At 43.4% G+C, this 21,924-nt stretch overlaps 1 long non-coding RNA gene across 1 annotated transcript in view; it reads right to left on the bottom strand.

Annotated features, from left to right (window-relative positions):
* The window catches only part of LOC137544134 (uncharacterized), a 39,255-nt gene extending 29,781 nt beyond the window's left edge, over window positions 1–9,474 (bottom strand). The window contains exon 1 of the long non-coding RNA XR_011025732.1: window positions 9,432–9,474. This is a non-coding gene — a long non-coding RNA (uncharacterized lncRNA). The remainder of the gene's footprint in view (window positions 1–9,431) is intronic.
* Window positions 9,475–21,924: the final 12,450 nt, after the last annotated feature.

Here is a 21,924-nt window from a genome sequence, read left to right as displayed (position 1 = left end):
GACTAGGGGTCTAACAGACGTTCACAGCTCGATCTTACGACTTCCCTGTTTATTGCGTAAAATATCCTATTGCGTAAAATATCCTTAGCAACACACCAACATTAACTGATAATCTTGACTTCTGCCAAGGTTACATAATGGTGATTCTATTAGACAAATAAAGGTATTTGGAATGTGTTCTTTCCTTTAGATATATTCTATTCACCTCATTGGTGGGTGTAGAAAAGAAGGAATGGAGAATGTTAGAAAACTGTCCGTATTCTTTAATAGTGTATTATATTGAGTATTTCTCAACATTATTACATCATGTCCCCCTTTATGGAAGATGATGTTTTTCAAGTTCCTTCTTTGTAAATAACATTATCTCAAGTACCTCTGGACACAAATATTTGTTAGAAATGCTCCATATTTGTGTACAAATGCTTCTCAAACATTCCTTTATTTTTTTTTACTAACTAAAATTACTTATTCTTGCATTTTTATACAACATTTATCAATTTTGAATCCCCAAACTCATTGTACTAGATTGACTATGACAAGTAGTATAGCCCTCTGAACCCGGCGAAAGTAGCTCCAGTGGTTTGTGTACCATATGTTGAAAACCTAGCCCTCAACTTACTTGCTACCTCAAGGTAGGGGAATATTTTTCCTCCTGTAGGCACGGATTGGTAAGGTCATTGCTAGTGTTGTTGTTTGAATTTGGGATCCTACTTTCAGAAACTCGAACTATGCTGAACACCGCACAAGTTGTGGACAGGGTCATGGGGAGGTCACTCCCACCACGTTTCATGTGCTTTCTACCTCCGGCTTGAAAGGAGGAAGCACCGGAGTCACATGAGGCGCAACATGGATCGCAACACTAGACCCTGTCCACTAGCTTGGGTGCTGAAGTGCGATGTTCAGCTTAATTCAGATTCCCAAATTCAAACAACAACACTAGTATTTTCTAAAATTCGCCCTTTATTTTAATCAACATTCTTTATTAAAGACTAGTCCATAGCAAAACTCGATTTCAAGGACCATTTTGTGGGATTTTCTGTTGAATAATAAAGTTTGGTGGACACAGGTCCTTACAACTTTAGGCATATTTGGGAGGCATGATGGGTAAGTAGGAAGGATTTTGATCCTCGATGGTTACCCGTGACCTCCAAGTATCTGTGAAATGAGAGAGACTTTGAGCCCAATGATGCAGTATCGTTGGTCAGTGAGGTAATGAAAGAACACATGTGTAAGTAATATACTCGCAAGGGTGAGTTGCAAAACTTGTGGGGAAGTAATCATCCCTGCTTGGTGTCCCAGGTTTGTTGGTGCTGATGCTGGTTGGTCGCTCTCCTTGATTTGTGGTGAGGACTCAAAAGTCCTCTCAGCTAAGAATCCCTTGGGGTGTAGACTATGCTAAAAGACACTGATGGAGGCGTCCTTTATGATATACTACTGAAAATATCGTATAGATGAGAAGTGTAACATCTTACCTTCTCAGAAGGACAAGTCATTGGTTAATGGAAAAGGTAAATTTATTAATGCACAATAGACAATGCGTGCCATGGGTCTTGGCCTGGTTCTTCACGTCAATACAAGTGCCTGAGAAGTTTTGGGTCACGAGCGTTAGCGCCTAAAATTGAATTTTTAGCCCTCATGCTCATGACTGAAAACTTCTCAGGCACTTGTATTGACCCGAAGAAGCAGGCCAAGACCTTTGACACATGTTGTCTATTGTGCATTTATCAGTTTACCTTTTCCATTAACCAATGGTTTGTCCTTCTCATCTATGCAATATTTGTAGTGGAATATCATGAAGGACGCCTCCACCAGTATTTTTTTTTAGCATGATACGTAAATAATTGGCACTCTTGTCTTGCAATGCAAGGATTCCAAGAACTGGGAAATTAGAATGGTGGCATGTAGTAAAAAACATCAGAAAGACTTTAAACATTAGCAGCAAAAAACAGCACAAAAGAGACACCGTACTTAATAACCACTTGAGGATCATTCTAGCTTCAGCCTTACAAAGTGGAAAAGAAATACAGTATACACTTGGAGAATTATATCTGTCCATATCTGTCAATTATTAATGGATGGGGACACTACAGCGGAATTTGGAAAGATGTATTCACAATCATCTCCCTGTAGATTGAGAGTTATCACGGTCTGCTTATGTCAGTGTTTAACCTATCATACTAGTAAGTCGTAGATTGATGTATAACTGTGACATTATAACTTACACTTCTTGATTTCTCTGCACTACTAATAGACTGTTAGAGGGCAGTAAGAGATTCTGATGTTTTCATCTCTATACCACATTCTCAAAGCATGCCTTACATGATAATGAAGATATAGAGCTAGGATGTCAAAGGGTTTATTTGCAGCTCATATGTCACATGCTTGGCTTGTTGATGTAAGTCCTAAATTCTACCAGTACTCATAATACAACATCATAGGCAAGTCGGAGAGTGAAATTATTTCAAAGGGGAGGTTCAAAAGGTTTGTAGACGTTAGCATTCACAGCTTGTATGGTAGATAATAGACAAAATGGATTGACACTCATTCTTATTGATAACTTTAAATTCTGGCTACGTGAATTGCTCACTATGGGCTTGTTACAGATGAGCTCACTATAAATCTTACCCACAATGCATGTTTACATTAGGCCTAGGGCATTGTTGGTGTTTTTTTTTTTAAAGATACAGCCTTACCTGTAAAAAATTCTCTTTTGTTTTTGACTCGTCGTCTCCTCCATCTTTAGGCGGTCTCGGAAGAGGCCGAACCTTGTGACCCACTTTGACCCTGCTCCTCTGCCACATGGCTATGCTCCTCCTGGCCACACTCTACTCCTAAATGAAAGCCCCACCTACATGGTTTAGAAGCTAATCAGAAGTAACTGAGTGTTTGGCTGACTCACCCATGTCCAAAGACATATAACAACATGGTGACAAGAAATGCCTTAACTTCAACAACACAGACATCACGGGAGTAGGGTAAGAGAAGATGCAGCATTACGTTTATGTCGTTTTGGTTTGCTACAAAGCTTCAATATCACTTTAAAGTAACACTGAGCACAAACATCAAAACTATCATAGAGTATGTGGGGTACAGGAAAACTCAGATTGTTTATAATGTAGATAATGTCCTTTCCTGCCATTTACGAATGTTTGTAATGGCTGTGGCATCACCATAGGCATAGGCCAATCATGCCATGAAGCCAGTAGAGTGCAGAGAGGAAGTTGTGTGTGTATTGTGAAACATGTCCAGTTGTTCAGCATAGGCAGGCAGCATGATCCCTACACACAAACACCCATAGACCTTTAAAGGGAACACAAGGTGAGAGGGATATGGAGGCTGACATGTTTATTTCCTTTTAAATAATTCACATTGCCTGGCTGTCCTGCTGACCCTCTGCCTCTAATACTTTAAGCCATAGACCCTAATCAAGATCAGATGTTTATGACAAATTTGACAAGATTAGGTGCATGCTTTATTCAGGTGTATGATTTAGACCTTACTCCAGAAAGGTCAGCAAGACTGCCAGGGAACTTGTAATGTTTAAAATGAAATAAATATGGCAGCCTCCATAGGTCTCACGCCTCGGGTTCCTTCCAAGCTCCCTACAAAAATGCAAGAGAATAGATAAGCTCAGCTCAGCTGAGAGAGAATGTTGTTTTATATGGAAATAGAAGCACATAGAGTAGCTGGAGACCTTCCACAATGTTTATCTTGGAGACAGCAACAAGCAACCAAATAAGATCCAACCTGGCCAACCACATCTCCCGTGAGGTGTGTTGGGCACATGTGTTTTTGGGGAAGTCAGGAACAACATACATTCAGCTATAGATTGTTCTCACCAAAGTGTCTATAGAACGAGAAGGACCGCCAATAGACCATTGCAGGAGACAGAAGTGTATGGGATACAAGGAATTCTGGGGCCCAGCCTTACTGAAGCACATGACGGCACTTATCAGACGTGAACAGAGCTGCAAGTTCTGAGGGGGATACTTGCTGGTATTATATAGATTCTGAATGTTATACAGTAGTAGCACCAGCTTGCTGTCTCTCACACAGACCACCTTATACCCCCCTCCTTGTGAGTGCATCTTCTCATCATTATTCACTTCAGTCACCCCCCTTCCCACGTGCTGTGCTGCTAAGCTCTCGGCTTGTAACTCCTGTTTACACTTTGTTCACATTTGTGCATGTGATTGTACTAGTGTGTAGATATTGACAATGGGGTCCAAGCTTAGGGAGAGCAAAGAAAGCTATAACCTGACCTGCTCCTCCTTGCTATCTGTTTACAGCTCTGAACTAGAGTTATGCTAGTTCAGATATTAAAAGGAATTTGTCAGGGCAGAGTGTGGTGATATATTGAGGTGCTGATGATATTAGGGAATACAGGAACATATTTCTGTCATTTTTCTGTCTGCTATATCGCACATGTGTATTCTGCTTTGAAGCGATGGTCATCTGGCTGTACTACATTTGCATCTAAAGAGGACTTCAGTGAATAGAGCTGGGGTAATCAGACAATGGCAGAAGTGAAGTGTTGAAGTCATTGACACTTGAAACGTTTACACTTCTGTTGAGGAAGGCTGCTAAAGCATTGTCAAGAACTCTAGACTAGCCAGGAAGAGCCTTCTGTGTGTTAAACCCTATTTCGTTGTGAGGAAAATAAATTATTGGTGGAGGTGCAAACTATATCCTTATCTTTGATCAGCTAGGAAATACGGTCAACAATGGAGTTGGAAAGCCTCACTTTACAATCTTTTGATGTATAGACTTTTACCTGGAAATGGAATTATGTCTGAGATTTAATTAAAGACTAGTTCCTCCCCTCCCCAAGGAAGTTGCAGCCTCCAGGCGTATCTCACAGTATAAAAAGCAGAGCCAGATGCCTAGAAATAATCTTCTCTTGGAGGTAGCGCTTTAGCTAGGGATGATTGCGACTCCTGGTCGAAACGGCGTCCTCCCGTCAAACAACGTTCTAACCTAAGCTGGTAACGTTCTTTTTTCCCCCGTTTATTCTTACGCAAATATCCGTGTGTGTATTTTTGTAACTTTTATCTTTGTAACTTTTTTACTTTGTTTTTGTGATCTTTTGTATATATTCTGTTCTGCATTGTTCCACTTTTTTCCCTGGAATATTAAATTATTATTTAATAAGCTTGACTTCTGCCGTACTAAACTAACACTCATAGCCTAGAAGAGATTGAAGTGTGTATAAGTCCATGCCTAATTGTATGCTTGAGCAACACTACCATATGAAATTGTAATTGCATTGTGTGTGGGGGCATTTGTCATATGTTGGCCTAAAGCGCGCAGCTGACCCAATGTACGAAAACGCCAGTGCGAGTAGCGACAGCAGAGTGGCTAACAGTATCGTTCGGAACGACTGTTAGTGGGTTTGCTTCACTACAGTGTAAGATTGCAACTGTGTGTGTGAGTGGGTGCGTGGCGTTCCCGTATTCGGCCTAAGCGCAAAGCTGACCCGAATACGAAAACGCGGATTGCGCGCTGAGGACTCGACAGCAGAGTGGAAGTGTCTAGCGAACCACTAGTGGTGGCAGTGAGAGGTGTTCTGAGGGGTCCCAGCCTTGTTTTAGCTCGAATAAGGCTGCTCCCCGCTTGATCTGGTCAAACCCGCGGTCGGGAACCGTATACGCAGGCGTGCCGCGGGCCAGTGTCTGACATAATTGGCTGGCAGTGGTGGGATCGTTTACTACATTAGTACGCAGTTTAGCTCGCTATTCTGAGTACTAAAGGCTGGAAGCTTGCTAGAAGCAACTAGCCTACAGAAGTCTTCTCAGTGCAGTATCTATATACGTTTTTTTTTATTCAAAGATACACACTTGGCATTTTGCTTCCCTTCCCCCCTTTTCTTTTTTTTTTCTTTCTTTTTATTTTGTGCAACACGATGGCTCAGAAAGCATCCAGCTATGCAAGGCAAAACAAAGAGATACTACTCAACCTGTGTGAGCACAAAGGCATCGAGACGGTGAGCGGCCAGACTAAGGAGCAGTTAGTTTGTGCGCTCGAAGGAGTATGATGAGGCAGAGCGAGCCCGTGCTTCAACATCAGCGGATGCAGCTCACGACACGCTAGAGGAGGAATCGCTCCCGCCACAGAATGCGAGTGGAGACGATGTCCTGGATGATCCACCGAACACGGAGATGCCATCTCTGGAAGCTGATCTACAGCTACTGAACTCGGCTGATCCTGAACTGCGCCTAAAGCTGATCCTACTGCACCGACAGGCAGAGGAGGGAAGAGCTGAACGGCGACACCAGGCCGAGAGGGAAAGTGCTGAACGGCGACACCAAGCCGAGCGGGAACAAGCTGCACAGCGACTCCAGGCCGAAAGGGAAAGAGCTGAACGGCAGCACCAGCTGGAGCTGGCTAAACTTCAGCAGCAGAACCGGTCTGCTGGACCCGCAGAGCGTGAAGGTGAGCAAGTCCACAGAATCACCCTGGATAAGTTCCCCGCTATGGACAAGGACTCTGACATAGACACTTTCCTACAGGGGTTTGAAAGGACTTGTCGGCAGTATGGGGTGCCCGGTAAGCAGTGGGCAAGATACCTCACACCAGGGCTGAGAGGCAAGGCCCTGGAGGCGTTTGTGAGTCTCCCCCAGGAAGAAGAAACAGACTTTGAGGCAATTAAGAAAGCCATTATTGCGCGATACCACCTCACGCCAGAAGTGTATCACAAACGTTTCAGGACAGTGCAGCGAGGTCCTAATGACAGCTACCTGGATCATGCTTGCAACCTGCGCACTGCCTTCCAGCAGTGGTTAAAAGGACTGTCAGTCAAAACCTTGGACGCCCTGCAGGAGCTGATGATAAAAGACCAGTTCCTACACACCTGTCCTGTTGAGGTCCGGCTGTTTGTGCTGGATTGAGAACCAAAGACAATGGATGAGGCTGCGGAAATGGCCGATTCCTACACCGCCCATAAAGCACCCGAGTCCCGGAGGACTACTACGCCCAGCTGGAGGGGGGAACAGATTGCTAAACCTGAAAGAAAATAAAGCAGAGGGACACCAAGAGCCCCAATAGTGTAATTCGTCTTGGGGACAACAAAATAAATGAGAAGTTAAAATTATACTTACAAACCAGGGTTACCAATAAGCAACCACTGTATAGGCAGGTGGTGAGAACAATCCTGACCCCACTCAGGAATAAAAAGTCGCTCTCTGTAGACAGGAAAATAGGGTAACAACCCTCCACCCAGGGTGGACTCAATGTAGTGTACAAGATACAGAGGCGCCAAAAGAATAAAAGGTAATTAACTGAACTTAAAAAAACAACTGGTTAAACAGAGGAGGCAGTGGTGGTCTTACCCCCTCCAAACAGACACAGGCAAGGACTGCGATTCAGACAGTCAACAATTTATTCGGAACTCCAAAAAACAATGCAACGCGTTTCACGGGCCATACATCCCGCTTCCTCAGGCAAAATACAGTAGGAGTCACAGCATCTGTATTATATCAGCGAGCTCGGCACCTCTGTGAAGAGGAGTTCCGAATAAATTGTTGACTGTCTGAATCGCAGTCCTTTCCTGTGTCTGTTTGGAGGGGGTAAGACCACCGTCTGTTTAACCAGTTGGTTTTTTAAGTTCATTTAATTACCTTTTATTCTTTTGGCGCCTCTGTATCTTGTACACTAGATTGCTAAACCTGTGTCACCCAGCACCCAGAGGAGGCAAGCACCGCTGTCTCCTGGATTCAAGCAACCAAACACTGACACTCGGAAATGCTTTGTATGTGACAGGGTGGGTCATATCAAACACGACTTGCCCAGAGAGGAAGAGGGAGGCCCCAAAATCCAGTGAGGCCTCAAACCCCAGTGAAGTCCCAACGGCTTTGTGTGCTACCAGGAATGCCACTGGCTATGCAGAGAATCTGCAGCTTGTCACGGTTGGGGTACAGTTGCCACTGGGCTGAGAGACACTGGAGCCGAAGTGACTCTCATACATCCCCAGCTTGTGAACCCGGAGCAGTACATACCTGGGAAAAGGATTGCTGTCAGAGGAATCGGGGGTGTCGCCCCAGCCATACCCACCGCCTTGGTCCACCTGGATTGGGGGGCCGGCAGCGGATTGAAAGAAGTTGGGGTAACTAACAAAATCCCCACCAACGTTTTGCTGGGTACTGACCTGGGACGGTTAGTAGCCCGGTATGAGCCTAATCCAACCTGCTCGAATAAGGCTGCTCCCCGCTTGATCTGGTCAAACCCGCAGTCGGGAACCGTATACGCAGGCGTGCCGCGGGCCGGTTCCTGACACAGAGAGACAGTGAGTGAGAGATACTGGCTGTGTGTGTGACGTATGCATAAGTATGGAGTACATGTGTTTGCATTTTGTGTGCTGTATACAGTATGTACAGATGGTTGTGCTGTTTTTGGATCTCAGGGCTCATGCATGCTTATAATGGATGCCTATATAATAGGCACCTACTACAATGTTTGCTATATGCTGGGAATACATGATCCGTTTCTTCAGCTCGATTAGTCGCCGGATCGACTCCCGCCGCGTCCCCGCGCGTCCCTGCTCGTCCCCGTGGGTGCCTGTATCGATTCCCGCTCGTCCCCGCGGGCGCATCTTATCTTCCGCTCGTTTTCTCCCATTGTTCCGCCCGCGGATATCGAGCGCGGAATCGAACCAGGCGCTGATCGGACACGTCGGATATTATCAATCGAGCCATCAGCGGCTCGATTGATAAGAAAAAAAGACCCGTGTATGCCCAGCATTAGGCAGCAAAAAACATAGAACCTTCCCTGGGCCTGGCGAATTGGTGCCTGCCTGGCTCTGGCTGCTCTTACTGACGTGTGCTGGGGGGGGGGGGGAGGGTTACTTTTCAGTAACAAATCAATGTTGCAGATGATGAAAAGAGGACACAAGGGTGCCTGTGTCTTCAGGCCTTTAAATAACTATTTTTTTCTGCAGATTGTTATTTGGCATGAGGAGGGCCAGTAGGTTTTCCCAGTATTTCCCAGTATAGGGCCCAAAAAATACTGATGGTGGCCCTGAGAACGAGGCATATAAAGAGCCATAAAAATTGCCTTTTTTTGTATAGATCCCTTGACCACTAGAGCACTACTACAGACCATGCTTCTCAGCACTGTGTCCTGCTCCCTGGTGGACAGCTTTTTTTCTGATACAGAAGCATAAAGTAGGGCTCAGATGGTCCTGGAGAAAAGAGAAAAGCCTGGGGTGAATACAGGTGAACTTGTTATGATTTATTCATACAGATCGAAAAATCTATACTGTTTATGCTCTGTGCATGCACTGTGCATGTATTAATACAATAAAACAAGAAATGTTTGCTCCATGCAGGATGGAGATATTTCGTTAAATTCACCTAAATGTGGACAATTCAAATGCAAAGAACCGGCTACAACATTAAAACAAAGATAGCAGCAATTTCTCTATGTTGCAGGCTTACTTCACATCTGCTAGAACCTATTGTCACAGCATAGCAATGAACTGCAGGCTACTACAACAGCAAAGGGGTTTGTGTTGCCTAGCAACACGAGACCTGTCAAGCCAGGGATAAGGTTTCTGCTGCAGATCATAGCTGTCAAAAGCCTGTAGGGCCTCGGGATTCACACATTAGGTTTTTGTGACACACGCGGAAACTCTGATGCCCTTGGAAGGGGTAACCAATACTACCCTGACGGCTGCTTTTAAAGGCAGCACCTGTTACTTGTTGATTTGTAGTCCCCAAAAATAGAAGGGAAATGGCGAACCCTCAAAACGCTCTCTCCCAGGGAGAAATGAGCCTGTGTCTGGCTGGCAGTCAAACACTTCACAGGGACACCAGTTCTGCTCTCATCTTCTGCTCACAATCTGTGGTATTTAACCCTTGTGTTGCTATCGTGTTCCAACAGCCAGAGCACATATGCATAATATAGACAGACTCAAAGCGCAGAAGGTGAAAAGATACCCCCAGTCAGCGTATTCGGAAACTTTAACTTACTAAATGGGCTGGTCTGCAATGGGATGGACTTGAACAATGAACAATGAGCCTCTCACATAATGATACAAAGAGGAAAGGATGGATAAGTGAGATTGGGACTGACGGTGGCAAAGCCACAGCACAGCCCTCCTGCGTCTGTGTCCCAATTCATGCTGGTGACCACCCTGTGTCAAGTTTCATCTGTACCGAGGCAACGGAGACTTCCACAATGAGTAATGCCAGCCACACAGATAAATGCAGCTGAAATGCTTACGGGTGAACTGTCATCATACCAAAACCATGTAAAGAAAGCACTACTACAGATGAGTTGTTTAGCTGAATAACAGCATAACGTAAGGTGTGTGATAAAGCTACAATAGACTTCCTGCCTCCAGTACTTGAGGACTGAATATCACCACAGCAGCAGCAACTACCCTCAGAAATGCCCTTTCAGTACACGCATCTACATTAAGGGCTCCTTTAGGGCTGCTTCAAACGGGCATCTGAACCAGCAGCTTGCACCTGCCTGGATCTTGTTAAAATACTTTTATGCAAGCATGCAGAAAAGCGCTTGGCAACCTTTGGCTGTGCTTTCCACGTTCCCATTGTGCATCACGTTTTTGGCCCCTGCAGGGGGACGGAATTGCTGTGGTTGCAGATCCTGGATGCTGCAGGTTGCGTCCAGGAAAAAAAACATAACAACGGGAAAATCAGGATCGAAATACAGTGTTTGAGCGAACAACAGCAATTGATGGTAAACATTAGTACCAAGCACTGTCTATTCATTTGAAACATTTAGCGGCTCGGCTGTTTACCACCCCACAAGCATGCGCGTGAACCAGCCTTTATACTATGCATGATTTTACACACTTTCAATCTTTCCGATCACATGCAACTTGAAAAACACAAGGCTATCTTCCAATAGGATGAAAAAAATCGCAGGACACTTCTAGACTAGTGTGATTTGATTGTAATAAGATTTAACCCGATTGCAAACATCCTGCATGCTGGATGGACCTCCATTCTTTAGCAGTGAGGGCCTTGGTTGCATTACATAATTGCATTAGTGATAGGTTCTGTTACTTGGGAAGGGATGGGGCTTTCTTGCAGAACAAAGCAACCCATAGTGCTGGGAGCAAAGCAACCTCAATAACTGCGGGGGCTAAATTAAAACAATCTGCCAACAGCTTCTGAACTGGGAAGCAGCTCCACCAGCAATGCAATTGATCGTCGGGAGTGCCGGAGCCCCTAAAGCAGTTTTCAGGAGCCCCTAATGCAGTTTTCAGAGGGTGATAAGAGGAGAGATGGAGTCCTATACCAGTCATATAAGATTCTATAACTTCTTTCTGTAGTAAGGCTGTTGATGGAGGCTTTGGCCATGTCCGACGAAAGAAGTTCCCACTCCTCCATCCATTGTGCAAAACTGTGCTAAGCCTGCCCTGCCATATAGTCATTGCTGGTGTTATTACTTCCAATTTTTGATACCAAACCTCACATCAGCGAGATCAGCCCTGGCTTGTGCTTATAATTACAGAATTCAGACACCAAGGGGGGTTGGGTTAACGTCTATGCCCTCTCTCAGGTGACTCTTTTATTTGCTCTTCATTGTAAGGGTTAATATAACAGCGCATTATCTATGCAGATAAGGCAGTAAAACTGAAGCTGAATGCGTAGCACTTCTCCTGAAATGTAATTAGAAGCCAAAGTGTGGACTTGCCCATGCTCCCTCATCCCTTATTAGGACTATTGGTGAGTGGCAGCTTGACCAAACCTCTCCTTATGGGAGTGAACATGGGAGTGGACCTGTTTTGCTGCCAGATCATAAATCACAATGACAAGGAACTTCAATCTTGTCAGCATTTAGTTTTAGCCTGTTGCATCCACTCCTGTGGCTTGACTAAGCAGACATTTATGGTTTAACAAAAGACATTTCGGGTAAGAAGAGTCATCAGGATAGTAGTGCATTGTCTGTTCATATTTTTGGATGAGTTTGCCAAATGGTACTATGTATATTGTAAGTAGCAATAGGGACAGGATTGAGCTCTAGGGCATACAGTACTTTAGTGGTTACAGAGTGGTTTTGCCAGTCAAAAAGAATTGGTATGAAAACGTTATCTTTTGGTGCAACCACTGGAGAACTAAGCCATCGATATCACAGTAACCTTCTTAGCAATATGTTATGGCACCTGTATCAAGACCCAGCAGAATAAGGATGAAACACCGTTGCAGATCTGGATAAGGGCTGTTTCACAGCCAGATAAAAGTGTTTTGGCTTCTGTTTACTTTTCAGAAGAACCTTGTCCGAATTCTTTTGTAGCTTGACTGCCTCACCAACGTACATAAAATTGGTCTATTAACTGTTATTATTTAGTATTTATAAAGAGCCAACATCTTCCGCAGTGCTTTACGGAGTATATATAGTTTTGTTACCAACTGTCCTTCAGAGGAGCTTATAATCTAATCCCTACCATAGTCATATGTTTATCATAGTCTAGGGCCAATTTTGGGCAAGCCAATTAACTTATCTGTATGTTTTGGGGATTTGGGAGGAAACCAGGGTGCCCAGAGGAAACCCACACAGACACGGGGAGAACATTCAAACTCCATGCAATGTAAAAACAGAAATAAGTGAACACAGGCAAGTTCTAAGTAGGTTTGGTACTAAATGTGCCCAAGTTTATCTCATCATGTCCTAGTTCAGGTATGCTTCACTTGTTTACTACATTTTTTCATGTGCAATCATGAATCAGGAAATAAGTGTGAATGTTAAGATGTAAGAAAGAACAGGCAGCATTACTACTCTGCTTCTTTATTTTATTTCATAAAGATAAGTCCAATAGGGCAAAGAAAAACAATCCCACTGTGGTCGGGTTCTTCTCCCTAAGACCAGCCAATTGACATTTGATTATAATTTTATTATAAAAATTAGTGTTGACAACAACATTCAAGCATGATTTAATGGACTGAGATGGAATCAAATACTTATAAAGAAGTTATGCTATTAGTGGATATACATTACTTTGACTTTTGTAACTATTGTTGTATAGATTAAACTCACCCAATATTTGTATGTCTATCAGAGGGAGCGGAAACATAAACAGGGCTCACAGGTGATCTGGATTGAAAAAGGATCCAAACTTCGTACTTTTATTATGGCAATTGGCAACCTCGGTTAAAGTACCGTAGTAGACTAGTAGGACAAAAATAAGAAAAATTGTGTGATTTAAAATAGACAGATGATCATTTGTCAATTACAAACATTTGAAGGAATATAATTTATGAGTACATTAGCAAAACAGATATTTACAGTACATCATACAGATGGATGGGCATGGTGGATCCTTGCATTAAGAATAAAAAGTTTTGTGGTGCAGAACAGGAGGCAGCAGAAAATTACTGTATCCAAATAACAATCTCTGGAGGTGATCACACTTGAGAACAAAGTTCAGTATAGATTTCCTTTTCTAAACAAGATTGAAAGAAGGAACCTTGTTTGCTCTGCTTTTTGGAGCAAAGATCCATGTCATTAATAGTCATGTGATGTAAGTGAAAAGAATAGTAATAACTTACCTGTACAGCTAATCATATCAACATGGTTCAAGTGAAAATCAACTCTGGATTTTTAAAAAATAAAATAAAAGCCACTTGTGTTCTCTTCTGAAACAAGATTATAAACAGTACTTATTTTAGTTTATGGCTATGGTTAATCATTCTTCAGATATGATCACTTCCTGTCTTGTGATTCCTTTCCAGTTGGCAATAGAAGCCAGCTCACTATACTGGCCCCTCCCTCCTGTGTAAACATTGTTATGTCTGAGACACTTAGGCCCCTTTTACACTTAATCAGTTGCTCTTAGTTAAAACTGAAAGAAAACGGATTTTCAATGTAATGCCCATGCTTTCCTATGGCACCTTTCACACTTAACACGTTTTAACTGAAATCTTCTTCCCAATGCACTGCTATGGAGAAAACGCATACCAACGCGCACTAACAATACAATACAATACAATACAATAACATTTCTATAGCGCTTTTCTCCCATAGGACTCAAAGCGCTTAGGCTCTCTCAGATTCAGTAATTGGTAGTAGGATGAAGTATTCACACAACAAAAGTTATATTTCTGCAAATGCCAAGCTGAACAGGTGGGTTTTCAGTCTGGATTTAAACACGTCCAGGGATGGAGCTGTCCTGATCTGTTGAAGTAAGGAGTTCCAAAACGTAGGGGCAGCATGACAGAAGGCTCTGGGACCAAAAGATTCCAAGTGGACTCTGGGTATGACTAGATTATTAGAACCTGTGGATCTGAGAATGTGGGGATGGCTACGTAGCTGCAACATATCTTTCATGTATCCAGGGCCTAGATTATTCAGGGATTTAAATGTCAGTAGCCCGATCTTGAATAGGACCCTCCATTCTATAGGTACCCAGTGAAGGGAGTGCAGGACTGGCGTTATGTGGTAGTGACGGGGTTGGTTGGTTAGCAGTCTGGCAGCAGTATTCTGTATCAGCTGTAAGCGGTGCAAGACCTTTTTTGGAAGGCCAGTGTAGAGAGCATTACAGTAGTCCAGTCGGGATGTGATGAAGGCATGGACTAAGGTTGGCAGATCTTCTGGGGGGATGAGGTGCTTGATTCTTGCAATGTTCTTCAGGTGAAAATAGGATGATTTCATTACAGCGGAGATTTGAGTTCTGAAGTTTAACTCTCCATCAATAAGAACTCCCAGGCTACGCACATGGTCAGAGCTGCGTAGATCCGTGCCTCCTATTCCCAGTGGTGAAGACTGCAAGTTAAGTTGTTTTGTTATCATGCTCTGCCCTCCAATCAGAAGGACTTCAGTTTTGTCTGCATTTAGTTTCAGCCAGTTGTCCTTCATCCATTGCTGTAGTTCACGTAAGCAGGCGTTTATAGTTAGAGTTGGGTCTGTCACACCAGGCTTGAAGGAAAGATATAGTTGGGTGTCGTCTGCATAGCAGTGGTATGTCAGGCCATGTTTTTGGATTCGTTTTCCAAGCGGTAACATGTAAATCGTGAAAATCAGGGGAGAGAGGATTGAGCCCTGGGGCACTCCATATTAAGTGATACAGGGGTGGACAGGAATGGCCCCATAGATCCTTTGTGGGTTCTGCCACTTAAGAAGGATTGGAACCACTGAAGAACTATGCCATCAATGCCGCAGTGTTCCTGTAGCCTGTTTATCAAGATGTCATGGTCAACTGTATCAAAGGCTGCAGACTAATGCATACTAAGCGTACTAACGCATACTAACGCACACTAACTGATTAAGTGTAAACGGGGCCTAAGTGGCAATTAACTGTTTGGATGCAGAGTTCACACTTGGCTGGTTTTCATGTGTTTTCCTGCATGCAAATTCACATCAGAACTTACAACCAACATAAGTCATGCTGGTGGAAAACGTACAGTCTGCAGCATAGTTCGGCACACCGTGCACATTTTCTCATTAACAGTCATTTAGGTAGTGTTGGAAAATGTGCATGTTGTAATGCAAATGGACACGCAAGGGGCTCAATTCATTAAAGCGTGATAACGCTTATCATGGCTGTGATAACCGCTTTTGCGCGCGATTTCACGCGTGCAAAGTTTGCACGTGATAACTAAAAAAACCTTTTATACATACGCTAAATAGTCCAATTGAAAACAGTAGGAAACTAAATTACACACTGCGCGTAAAGAATATTGCACGCAATGAATTACACCGTATTGAATTAGCTCACGTTTTCACAGCACCATTGCTGATTTCAGCAACAAACTCTATCTGCTTAATTATCACGTGAAAAGCGCACTTATTGCATGAAGCACAATGCCGTACACATGATAAATATTATCACGCGATCGCTAAACTTTTCACGCGCAACACGCGCGCACAATGGTTTTGTTTGCGCGTAAAAAGCTTTAACACGTGATAAATGTGTTATCACGCTTTAGTGAATCGAGCCCATAGTGTCCGAACATTACAATACAGACAAGTGTGAATTCTTCCTTAGAAAATAGTGTCTGATGGAAGTATTGTGTCACGGAACAGCCGTGAGAAACTAGAACGCAATCGGTTTATTGCGCCGATCGCCCTGGATGGTAGTCAGGCCAGCGATTTAGAGATTGACATTCCGGGTTTTTTTTAAATAGGAAGTTTTTTTTCCCCTGTTAGCAGCTGGCAGGAAGACTGGCCCTGTGACTGCTGATTAAGCCAGAGGTGTAAACTCAAAGTTTGTCTAAGCAGATCTCACATTCAGATGTTAATTGAAGGAGTCAACAGGGCCTTTCATAGACGGAGATCCCAAGAAGCAGACACAGCTGGACTCCAGTCAGGCTGACTCCAGCCTTAGCAGGAAGAAATGAATGTACTATATAATCTTTTGCCCATTTACAGAATACAATAAATAGGGTGGTTATAAGAGCGGTATCATTGGATCCGTAGGGTCATGCTGGATCTCTTGATACCAGTCGAGAGGGGCCCGGGGCCCCTACAACCCAGGTATGAATCTACCCAGAACCCTGATCTGCTGCACTAGCCATGTCGGATATCATATTAATCTGTATTTTCCTCCAAGTATGAAGCTGTTACCCCCCTAAATGTAACGTGTATGGTTCAGGAGTTACAGCAATTCATAAGTTTAGCTCTAAAATCTCTCAGAGGGAATGAACTGTCATTTGCTGGTAGCTCAGAGGGGGCCGGCATTGCCACACCCCCAAAACAGCTTCATCAAAAGCACAGAGCCAGCAGGCGGGCTTGAGTCCTCCACCCTGAAAACATCTTGAACTCATCGGTGCCAGCTTGAGGATATGCTGGCATCCACCTGGTCTGAACTCTGAACTTTGATTGAAACCCAGAACTCTGATTTTTCCCACAAAAAGGACATCTTTCCAGGAACTAAGTATTTTTCTCCCTTCTTTTATTTTTTATACTGGCTATTACTGTTTTAATAATTGTTGATTTTAATAATTGCCTGTATATATTAATTATTTATATTGCTGTGAATAAAAGACTTCCTCCAAGTCATTCACTGTTCCGCTACCCTGCTTATCAGCACACACAGAACTGATCCCGGGTCTCTGAAGATACGCTACTGTTTGTTTGTTGTTGGCTAGACAGAATACCGTGTGTTTAACCGTTTTATTCGCAGGACTAGTCAGTCAGTAAATCGGGTCCACTGGTCCATACCAGTGGTGGTGGCAGATACCGTGGAATCGTGTGTACGTTGTAATTACCCGTGTCTCACAGGCTCCCTTCTGAGTTGTCTGCGGCTAATTCTTAACGGTTCCTGCGCATTGACTGCGACCAGAGTTCGCACGATCCGTGCGCTGGCACCGTTTAGAAGGCTAAGTGCGGTCAGCCACTAGGGCTCCTGTGACATATTGCCATTTTTAGAATTTGAATCGCTCAAAATGGCAGCTCTCATGATACAAAGACAATACATTATCCATCTATAGCCAGCTAGATCAGACTGGCAATGTGCATTAGTAAAACAATGTGTTTAAAGGTGGCCATACTTTTAACAATTTTTCCCATCTATATCAGGCAGATGAATCACTGAGTCCATATGGTGGTGCAGAAGAGCGCAAAGGGAGGGTCCTGCCATATAGGCTTACAATCTAAGAGGTGAGGAGAGGGACACATGCGGGGGATCTCCAAGGGAGAGGTTTGGAGCTATGAAGATGGCGGGTAAACAGTGTAAGAAATTCTTTCCCGATTAAGTAAAAGTTAATTAAAAAACGTATGCGGCATTTTTTCATTTCACACATGCACCAATCGTGTAGTCCAGTTCTGTACAACAATAGAATCTTGTATCCTCATTTCCCAGGCCAGATTCTCCTTAGCAATATCTCAAGTCTGGTGTATGAAGATCTCCTTGCAATGGTGTGATGTAAACCGCTTTGTAAATAATATAATCTGTTAATAGCCTGATCTGGTAGTAAACTTGAAAGGAGCAGAAGGATGTGACTTGACTTAAAGGTTAATGAACAGGCAAGTGTGCAGGACAGATATTCTTTCTAACTAACAAGGTGAATGATGACCTATAGCCTTTGGAAGCACTTAAAGGTCATGCCTAACTGTCATATGCCCACACATGCTTGTGACTCACATGTGAAAACTCACAAAGTTGGATCGTGTTTATGACTGCTAATACGCAAAGAAGTCAAATTACATCGATTTGCCAAATGTTGACAGAAAAGCGGGTATACAGATCTTTAAATCCTTTATGTGTTTAACAACTAGCTGACCTAAAGGAAGCAGGTTACTGTATTTGGAAGAGGAGACTGCAAATGGAAAAGGGGGGCTGCTAACTGGGAGCAATACAAGGAAGAGAGGAGCTGCTGCCCAAAGAAGCTATACATGAAAGACAGAAGCTGCTGTATATGAGTGTAACACAAGGAAAAGGGGGCTGTACTTGGAATAGGAGGGCTGCTGCACATAGAAGGAGCGCCATAAGGTGGCCTAAGATTCACAGTGGTCCGTTGCATAATGACTGCGTTATGAGTGTGAACTGCAGGAGACCGGACATAGACTTTAATACAAAGTCTGCATGCGTTACAGCGCAGTACTGTTGTTATCAGCCCCATAGAATCAAGTGAGAAGTTATGTCGACATGCAGAATTATTCTAATACCTGTGAACTAGCCCTTAAAGGACAACTGAACTGAGAGGGACATATTTATTTCCTTTTATGCAATACTAGTAGCCTGGTAGTCCTGCTGATCATTTAGGCATCGGTAGTGTCTGAACCACACACCCGAAACAAGCAGCTAAACTAATCTTGAAAAACAGCTTTTTCCCGATCTGCTATAAACTTGATAAACTCTGAATCCTCTCTGAAATAATTAACGCTGTATACAAATTGTTTAAATATTTGAAATACCTGGCATACTTATATAATTCCTCTATTTCTACCTTTGTTACTATCGCTATGTTCCCTATATGCACCATGGGGCTGTCATAAAAAGTAATTTCATTGTGTTAGACAATGACAATAAAGTGCTTGAATCTTGAATCTGACAAAAATGTCTGAAACCTCTAATCTGCTGCATGCTAGAGGCAGAGGATCAGCAGGGCTGCCGAGCAACCGGTATTGCTTAAAAGGGAAAACAAATGGCAGACTCCATATAACTCTCTCAGCTGTCCTTTAATCCAGACTTGATCCTTCCAGTATAAGGTTAGTTTTCTTATGTACAGGAGGTAGAGCAATACATACCGTCCTAATGTTAAACCTGGAAGCAGACAGCATATAAAAAAAAGTTCATTATCATTTTCCAGTTATAATCATAATGGGGAAATAACGAATGTTGTTATTGCAGTCATTGCAGGTATGGGAAGGATTATTGCACTATTGTTTGTTACATGGTCCATTAATTGGGGGAGTTTTGGTACCAAGCAGACGTTATTGTCGCACATTTTCAATGATGAAGATAAAAGGTTTCTAGATGAAGATACTGCTAAACTGACATGGCATGTTGGTTTTGGTGTTAGAACTCCACAGAGAGAGCCAAAGTGTTTCTTAAGGCTAATTCTGAAAATGTGCGAAATTTAGTCAAAAAATATGTGCTAAAGATATTTAGCACCATGTTGTGAAGCCTCCTTCCATCTACAGAATGCCCAGAAGCTTGATCTCAGCTCTGGAGACAAATTTGTAACCTTCAGAGTATGCACAACTGCACTTCACAATAACATGGAAAGAACAAAACAGTACTCATAAGCTGGCGTCAGACATTTCTGTGTGTGCTTTTTTATCCTGATTGCTGATGTACTTGGTGAAACTAAACTCAGAACTTCCTCTCTGCTCTAAAAGATTAGCCACAACATCTTGTTCTTTATTCATTACAATTTATGGAAATCCTAAAAAAAATAAAAATTCTGAAATTTTAATTGGTTTCACTGTTTGTGGGAACACTGAAAGCATTAAAGGATATTTAAGCCTTGCATACAAAAATCAGTTTTACTCACCTAGGGTTTCTACCAGGTGAGTAAAACTGAATTTTTTTACACCAGGTTTAAAGAGACTCTGTAACAAAATGTTCAGCCTTATTTATTCTATCCTATAAGTTCCTATACCTGTTCTAATGTGCTCTGGCTTACTGCAGCCTTTCCTAGTTGCACAGTAGCTGTGTTATCTCTGTTATATAATCTAATCTTCTTTCCTCTGTCGGCTCTGTCGGGCTTAGACACTCAGGCTGGAATGTGCTGGTCTGCTTGTGATAGGATAGAAGCTATACACACCCTCTCCAAGCTCTGTATGACTCACACACTGAGCTACTCTCAGCCTATCACATGCTGTTAGCAGCCATGTCTTTTGTATGTAAACACTGCCTAAAACTGGCAATTACAAGCCAGGATTGCAGCAGGGAGTGGCAGAAACAGCACAGAGGGGCCCAGGAGAACATAATGAATAAAATGGTATGCTTTTTATTGTAAGAATTTTAGAGTACAGATTCTCTTTAAAGAGAACCAGAGACGAACAACGTAATACATTTATACATACCTTGGGGTTAGTCCAGCCCTATCAGCATGGATTGCTCCCATGGCACCGTCCTCCACCGCCTCTATCGCCGGTACCGGGTCCCGTCACTTTGGACAGTCAGGGCCAGTTGACGCAAGCGCAGTGCGCTCCCTCCGTACTGCGCAAGTGCATGCGTAAAGCAGGTGTCGGGGAGACGGAGGGAGTCCCTGTGGATGCGTACAACTGGCCACGTCTGGCAGAAGTGACAGGACCCGGTACCGCTGATAGAGGCGGCAGAAGACGGCGGCTTGGGAGCAATCCATGCTGATGGGCGCTGGAGGAAACCCCAGGTATGTATAAATCTACTATGTGTTTTTGTCTCTGGTTCTCTTTAAGTATCCCTTTAAGCCTCAGTGTTTACTGTGTGGTGAGCTGCCACAGCAGAGCTCTCCTGCAGCCTATTCACAGCTGCTGATAAGAACTAAGAACTAATTAGACACAATGATCTTCCTAAATAAACAAAGACAAGTGAATTTCTTCAGCTATAAGTGGAATAAAGGCTTTTTATTGCATGCTGTGCATGAGTTTGGGTCCGCTTTAAAGTCCTAATAAATGTAAAATTTCTAACTCAGCACTGCTCGGCATTGCTCACTCCCATCATAGGTAGTGAGCTGTGCATGGCCTTATGCACTTATATCTTAAAGCATACCTGAAGCAAAAGTAAAAATACAAATTAGATACTTACCTCAGTAGTAGGAAGCCTCTGGATAGTCCCTCTAAGCATATTCGACAAGGACTTGTTGAATATGTATCTCATGGCTCTGCTCCTGACCGAGCTTCTCTGTACTGGGCAGTGGGCATCTGCAAGAACTGATACAAAACTGACAGGACTCGCCTGGAAATGTACAGATTTATGTGTGAACACTCCATAAAAACACATACAAAAATTATGAAAACTGACGGGATAGAACTGGGCACCTTTTTATGTGTGAACCAAGCCTTAGGGCCGGTTCACACTTGAGCGGATGCAAAATGGGCACAGTAAGTGTATCCACATCCACTCTGGCCATTTTGCATTGGCTTGTAGCAATCTGCTCCATCCTCTTTGCATCTGCTTGTCCGCCTATCTGCTTTTCACATGATCGCCACTCACGTGTCGTGGCGCCGATCGCTGCCACTCAGTCCCTCAGTACACAGCCCGGAGGCTGGTAGGTGCCTGGGGCTCTTTATAGGATACAACAGACCTTTTCTCCCTAGCAACAGGGAGACCTTTTAGTGGTCCACCATGAACCAATGAGAGTTCTCTCTATTGCTGACGATTCTCATTGGTCTTTTGCAACCCAATGGAGATCCCCATGCTTCTGCTGGCCACCGATCTGCTTCCTGGGACTGAACAAAGGACTAGCATCGGAACCGTGGAGACACTCGAGTATTGACATCACGGCGGTGATCTAAGTGAACGCGGCGACTAGCCTAGGAAGAAAGGACAGTTTTCATTGCATCCATTTTCCGGTCAGTGCAGTAAAATGT

The sequence above is a fragment of the Hyperolius riggenbachi genome, chromosome 2 (assembly GCF_040937935.1).
Source record: "Hyperolius riggenbachi isolate aHypRig1 chromosome 2, aHypRig1.pri, whole genome shotgun sequence".
Lineage (NCBI taxonomy): Eukaryota > Metazoa > Chordata > Amphibia > Anura > Hyperoliidae > Hyperolius > Hyperolius riggenbachi.
This window is presented reverse-complemented; position numbering and strand designations above follow the sequence as displayed.